The 7,707-nt window shown below is 35.0% G+C and overlaps 1 non-coding gene across 1 annotated transcript; it reads right to left on the bottom strand.

Moving 5' to 3' along the window:
- Positions 1-3,257: 3,257 nt before the first annotated feature.
- On the bottom strand, positions 3,258-3,364 carry LOC127098950 (small nucleolar RNA R71). The gene has a single exon (XR_007793633.1). It is a non-coding gene; the product is annotated as a small nucleolar RNA R71 (small nucleolar RNA).
- Between the last annotated feature and the right edge of the window lie 4,343 nt (positions 3,365-7,707).

Below are 7,707 nucleotides of genomic sequence, written 5' to 3' on the forward strand. Positions count from 1 at the left end.
CCCTCACTAGCAAGTTGAAGCTTTTCTCACATGGTGGACTTGTTGTTTGTATAAGGTTGAGTATTCTCCCGTGGATAACGAAAGACCTTAGGGCTTTTGTTTTAAAATGAACCCACTCATATTTTGGAAATCTTTTAGCCGAACTACGGCGTTTTGATCCTTACCTTCCATGGAAAGGTACGTAGGCAACGGGTTCATCCGTTCAAACATAAAAATAATAAACTTGTATATTCTTTTCTCATCCCTTCCATCCATGTTTGCACAATAAACATTTTCATAAACAAATAACATTTCATTCAACAAGTGTGAAAAGGGCTCCCTAGGAGTACCTAGGATGTTTTGGGTGCCTAACACCTTCCCATTGCGTAATTTACCCCTTACCCCGATCTCTGATCTTTTCATTAGTTTTCTATGTGTAAAACTTCTTAGGCTTTTGTTCGCTTTTTAGCCATTCCTTTGGATAAATAAAAGTGCGGTGGCGACTCGATTCTTTGTATTCTTTGCTTTTGGTTTAATCAATAAATCATAAAGTGACGAATACACCGCTACAGTTTGCGAAACATGTAGAAAAATAACAATATATATAATAATATGCCCATTGTTGGTTGGTTCAGAGGTATCTGGTGCAGAAATTGGTAGGGTGGATTACGATCCAATCCCCCACAACTACAATTGGGTTAAATAAAGGGGCTACACCAACTTATGTACCAGAGCCCCATGCTTAAGATCATAATCACTAACCGGTCACCTTACTATGAGTATGTACAGATAACGGGCTTAATGTGACTGCACCTGAATGAAAAAAGGATTTGAAGAAGATGAAAAGAAGGCCTAGGTATGGTGGGGTGATATGGATTGATTTGTATAGGAACGAAGCCTATGACCGCATTTGCAGAAAGTGTCACTATAATATTCTTAGTTCGATTCTTTAGTACCTACCGATACATTTCTTGAATGAACTTATAAGCCTTTTTAGCCTTGAATTAACTCTGGTTGATACTGTTTTTCTTGCATGACCTATAAAGAGTTTGGCTTGAGGACAAGCAAAGGTTTAAGTGTGGGAGAATTTGACAACACTGAATCACACCGCATATTTGACTCGGATTGCACATGTTTATTAGGTCTTTACTATCATTTTTCTTGTGTTATGCTTTCCTTTGTGTTGTTTTCAGGTATTTAGCTCTTTCAAGACCTTTGTAGAAGAAACGAAGCAAAAAGACAAAAATATTAGGGTTTTTCGGCAAATATTGTACTCGTGGCGTTCAGCATAGCGACCGCTATAGGAGAAGCCATGACGCATCAACCCTCAACCAGGAGGAAACTGCCACGATCCCATGAACTTCCCCATTTACTCACATGGCGGGCGCCATGGAGGGGTGGTGGACGCCACCTTTGAATTCCACATTCCCACTAAAGAGTAATTGAAGGGCATCCTGGTCTTTGCATGCTATTGAGTTCCTCTATAAACAGGCCGTTCTAGTTCACTTCCAGATAATCCAACTTAGTTTATAACACTAAGACTATAATATCATCTGTAAAAGCGGTAATCCGTCACATCGAAGGGTTATCGCACCTTAGTGTAATTGAGTTAGAGCACTTTGATTTTGCCGTCATCTTTATTTTCAATGTTAAAGGTTCATTTACTTCCTTGTACCAGATTTAAAACCTCCGTTTGGAGCAGGTTCTAATTTAATCGCCTTTTTATTTTACTTTCCATGCCTTACTTTATTTAATTCCTTGCCATGCTTTACTTTATTTAATTCCTTGTCATGCTTTACTTTATTTAATTTCCTTCTCATGCTTTACTTTATTTAATTTCCTGCCATTGTCTTTACTTTATTTAATTGTCTCGCCATTATCTTTATTGCTCGTTTTAATTGTTTTACACGCTTTACTTGTTCTTCACGCCTTACATTCTAAACTTCTTTTCATCATGTTCAATATCGTTGTATTTGTTTGTATTACCATGTCTAACTAAATCTTTCAAAGGTTAGAATGTAAGGATCGCAATTAAGTTGATGTTTCACATGTTGCATCTGTAGAAATGCTTTAGGGGCTGTTTCAATTTTTAATTCGAGTTTTCTGAAACAAACTTGGTCAATTTTAACTACTAAAGGAGTGCGAAAGCACCCTGGCTTAGTTAACTAAGAATTTTTATCACTTTAAGGAAAAACGATTTTTGAAACTGTGTTCGAACGCGTTGATAGATTTAAAATCAGGAAACTCCTTGGGTAAACTCTCCGAATCAAAATCACTTTTCAACTAAGCTTACGAGTCTTATATCTTAAAAATAGGTTTACTACTTTAGCGTTCTGCGCACCTTTTATAAATGACAATAAAAGGCCTTAATTTAAGGGTAAACTCGGTTCTGAATACGCGAAAGCGACAGTTCCTGTTAAATGGATTCTTTTCAAGAGTAGAAAATATTTCCCCATAAGTAGTTCTATTTAGACAATCGAAGCATCATTTAACTGACGTGAAATACATTCAACCCTATCTTTATCTGCACTGTATTTATCATTTTCTTTATTTACTGTTATTTTATGACATCAATATCTCATTTGTACCGCCTTAGATAAACATCATAACAATAGTAATCGATACATTGACGATTTGGTCTCTGTGGGATCAAAAATCTTTTATATTACTCTGTCGCGATTCGTGCACTTGCGAATATAGCGATCAAGTTTTTGGCACCGTTGTCGGAGATCAACTTCGTGTAATTTCATGCTCTGTTGTTACATCGTCTAGACTAAGGCATTATTAGCCGGTAAATGCGAAGAACCCGTAGTACCGGAAATTTAGTAGATCCTTTAGCGGAACCCGAACGTTACACTCGTACACGCCTCTTGCTCATACGAATTAAGAAAGCTATGGCCGAGAATCGCCACCGGACACCTCTTAAGGAATTTTTCCAACCTTCTGACGAGGAACCTGGTTCTAGTATAGTAAACCCCCTCATTCTTCCCAACTATTTCGAACTAAAACCATCTTTACTTCAATTAGTGCAACAAAACCAATTCGCAGGTCTCGCTACTGAGAACCCAAATCAACATTTAAAAGTCTTTATCCAACTGGACGACACCTTTAAGTCCAATAGTGCTTCACCTGATGCGATTCGTTTAAGATTATTTCCTTTCTCCCTCGGAGATATAGCACGTTCATGGTTAGATTCACTTCCAGCTAACTCAATAACTACTTGGGAAGACCTTAGGAGAGTATTCCTTGCTAGATATTTTCCCCCTAGTAAGACTGCTGTTCTTCGAAACCAAATAACTAGATTTACTCAAAACCAAGGAGAATCACTTTTTGAAGCTTGGGAGAGATACAAGGAGTTTTTAAGAGTCTGTCCACACCATGGCCTATAACAATGGCTGATCGTTCATACCTTCTACAATGGACTCCATTATAACATAAAGATGAGCATCGATGTTGCCGTTGGTGGCGGTTTGATGAACAAACCTTACCCTGAAGCTTGTGACATAATTGAGGATATGGCCCAAAACCATTACCAATGGGGAACTGAACGAGCATCAGTAGAGAAAAAGGAGACCCAAGGTGGAATACATGAGATAAGTTCTATGGACATGATGCAAGCGAAAATGGACACTTTAGCCCTTAAGGTCGAACATATTTCTACAAACTCTAACGCCGCGGCGGTAGTCCACACAGAGTGTCAACTTTGTGGATCTAAAGGACACGAATCAGCGAAATTTAACCTTTTGAACGACCTGAACACCGACCAAGTGAATTACACCCAAGGTAACCCATTTTCAAACACTTACAACCCTGGATGGAAGAATCACCCGAATTATTCCTATAAAAACCAGAACCCTATCAAAAATTTTGCACCTCAAAGACCACAAGGTTTTCAAGCCACAAAACCAAATCTACCTATGCAAGCCGTGCCCCAAAAGCCTAACCTTGAGAAGATTATGGAGAAAGTTATATCAGGCCAAACTTAGCAAAATAAAGAATTCCTAAACCAGAACATTCACGTAAACGAATTGATAACATAATTAGGAACTTTATATCAAGATAATGAAAGATGATAAAGGAACTTATATGGATCAAAGTCTCTATAGAAGCATGATTAGCAGCCTTCTTTACTATTGTTCCTTTTAGATTTAGTGCATTATGAAAAACAACATGGATTGTGTTCAAGTTGTTTCTGGTAAAGAAAGGACACATGTGGAACACGATGTTCCAACATATGTGCCTCAACAACTGGTCTCTGACAACATTCATATCTTTTTATAGTTCTGGTTCATATTTATTCAATATGAGATTAACTCTACAAACAAGAACTACAATTCATGAAGAAGAGTAAATTTGGATGTTTTTGTGCAACGTTTCGAACACGATGTTCCAACATGTGTGCAATGCAACATCTAGCTCTTATGAGCAGGCCATGATGGATGTTGTTAGGTGAAAAATTTATGATTGAGATTCAATTATATTTGTTGCATATTAGTTAGTAATATTTGTATGTTTTGGTTGACAGGTATTGAAGATTAAATAAGATTTAGAGGGAGATTTAAATTTGAATTGAAAATATAACAAATCATATATTTTGATGGAGATTTTTATGGAGCATATCAAATACAACAAGATTCAACTATTATTCTGAATAAAATAAAATTATAATCCCATTGGAAAAAATCCGAATTTGCATTGCTATATAAGAAAGCTCTATATAGGTTAAAATAAGCTCTGAGAGATTGGTATGAATGGCGCACTGAATTCCTCACCTCTAATGGATACATTAGTGGTGGTATTGTGAAGAAATTATTTGTCTTGAAAGAAGGAGGTAAACTAATGATTGCTCATATTTATGTGGATGAAATAGTATTTAGAGGCATTTAAAACAATATGGTGGAACGTGTGGGTAACAAATGTAGTTTGAATTTGAAATGAGTTTAATAGATGAACACACTTACTTTCTTGGATTCCAAGTGAGAAAAATTAAATAAGGAATATTTATATCTCAGACTAAATATTCCATGAACATTGATAAGAAGTTTGGGCGTGTAAGTGAAAGACACAAGCGTACACCAACTGCAACTCACATCAGGCTAATGAAAGCTGATAAAGGAACTAATATGGATCAAAGTCTCTATAGAAGCATGATTGGTAGGCTTATTTACTACTATTCCTTTTGTATTTAATGCATTACGTAAAACAATATGGAGTGTGATCAAGTTGTTTATGCTACAGAAGGGAGACATGTGGAACACGATTTTCCAACATGTGTGCCTCAACATCTGGTCTCTGACAACAAACATATGTTATTACAATTCTGGTTCATATTTATTTAATCCAAGATTTGATCCAAAAATAAGATCTAATTCATGAAGAAGAGTTAATTTGGATGTTCTGGTATAATGTGTGTAACATGATGTTCCAACATGTGAACAATGCAACATCTAGCTCTTGTCAGTAGGCCACAATGGATGTTGTTAGGTGAGAAATTTATGATTGAGATTCAATCATATTTGTTGTAGATTATTTAGCAATATTTGTTTGTCTTGGATAACAAGTATTGAAGATCAAATAAAGTTTATATGGAGATTTAAATTTGAACATAAAAATATAAAAAATCAAATATTGTGTCGGAGATTTTTATGGAGCATATCAAATACAACATGATTAAACTATTATACTGAATAAAATTAAATTAGAATCCCATTGGAAAAAAATCCGAATTTGCATTGTATATAAAAAAGCTCTATATAGGTTAAAATAAGCTCTGGGAGATTGGTATGAATGGCGCACCAAATTCCTCACCACTAATGGATACATTAGTGGTGGTATTGTGCAGAAATTATTTGTAGGGAAAGAAGGAGGTAAACTAATGATTTCTCATATTTATGTGGATGAAATAGTATTTAGAGGCATTTCAAACAATATGGTGGAACTTTTGGGTAACAAATGTAGTTTGAATTTGAAATGAGTTTGATAGATGAACACACTCACGTTCTTGGATTCCAAGTGAGACAAATTAAAGAAGGAATATTTATATCTTAGAGTAAATATGCCAAGAACATTGATAAGAAGGTTGGGCATGTAAGTGAAAGACACAAGCGTACACCAACTGCAACTCACATTAAGTTAATGAAAGATGATAAAGAAACTAATATGGATCAAAGTCTCTATAGAACCATGATTTGTAGCCTTCTTTACTACTATTACTTTTGTATTTAATGCATTATGTAAAATAATATGGAGTGTGATCAAGGTGTTTATGCTGCAGAAGGGACACATGTGGAACACAATTTTCCACCATGTGTGCCTCAACATCTGGTCTTTGACAACACACATATGTTATTACAGTTCTGGTTCATATTTATTTAATCCAAGATTCAATCCCCAAATAAGATCTAATTCATGAAGAAGAGTTAATTTGGATGTTCTGGTGCAATGTGTGGAACATGATGTTCCAACATGTGAACAACGTAACATCTGGCTTTTGTCAGCAGGCCATGATGGATTATGTTAGGTGAGAAATTTATGATTGAGATTCAATCATATTTGTTGCATATTATTTAGTAATATTTGTGTGTTTTAGTTGACAGGTGTTGAAGATCAAATAAGATTTAGATGGAGATTTAAATTTGAATTTGAAAATATAACAAATCATATATTTTGATGGAGATTTTTATGGAGCATATCAAATCCAACAAGATTCAACTATTATTCTGAATAAAATTCAATTAGAGTCCCATTAGAAAAATCCGAATTTGCATTGGTATATCAGAAAGCTCTATGTAGGTTAAAATAAGCTTTGAGAGATTGGTATGAATGGCGCACCAAATTCCTCAGCACTAATGGATACAGTTTTGGTGGTATTGTGAAGAAATTATTTGTCTTGAAAGAAGGAGGTAAACTAATGATTGCTCATATTTATTTGGATGAAATAGTATTTAGAGTCATTTCAAACAATATGGTGGAACTTTTGGGTAACAAATGTAGTTTGAATTTGAAATGAGTTTGATAGATGAACACACTTACTTTCTTGGATTCCAAGTGAGACAAATTAAACAAGGAGTATTTATATCTCATAGTAAATATGCCAAGAACATTGATAAGAAGTTTGGGCATGCAAGTGAAAGACACAAGCGTACACCAACTGCAACTCACATCAAGCTAATGAAAGATGATAAAGGAGCTGATATGGATCAAAGTCTCTATAGAAGCATGATTGGTAGCCTTATTTACTATTATTTTTTTTGTATTTAATGTATTATGTAAAACAGTATGTAGTGTGATAAAGTTGTTTATGCTGTAGAAGGGACACATGTGGAACACGGTTTTCCAACATGTGTGCCTCAACATCTGGTCTTTGACAACAGACATATGTTATTACAGTTCTGGTTCATATTTATTTAACCCAAGATTCAATCCAAAAATAAGATCTAATTCACGAGGAAGAGTTAATTTGGATGTTCTGGTGCAATGTATGGAACATGATGTTCCAACATGTGAACAATGCAACATCTGGCTCTTGTCAGCAGGCCATGATGGATGTTTTTAGGTGAGAAATTTATGATTGAGATTCAATCATATTTATTGCAGATTATTTAGCAATATTTGTGTGTTTTAGTTGACAGGTGTTGAAGATCAAATAAGATTTAGATGGAGATTTAAATTTGAATTTGAAAATACAACAAATCATATATTATGTTGGAGATATTTATGGAGCGTATA

This window comes from Lathyrus oleraceus, chromosome 6, assembly GCF_024323335.1.
Source record: "Lathyrus oleraceus cultivar Zhongwan6 chromosome 6, CAAS_Psat_ZW6_1.0, whole genome shotgun sequence".
In the NCBI taxonomy this organism is placed as follows: Eukaryota; Viridiplantae; Streptophyta; class Magnoliopsida; order Fabales; family Fabaceae; genus Lathyrus; species Lathyrus oleraceus.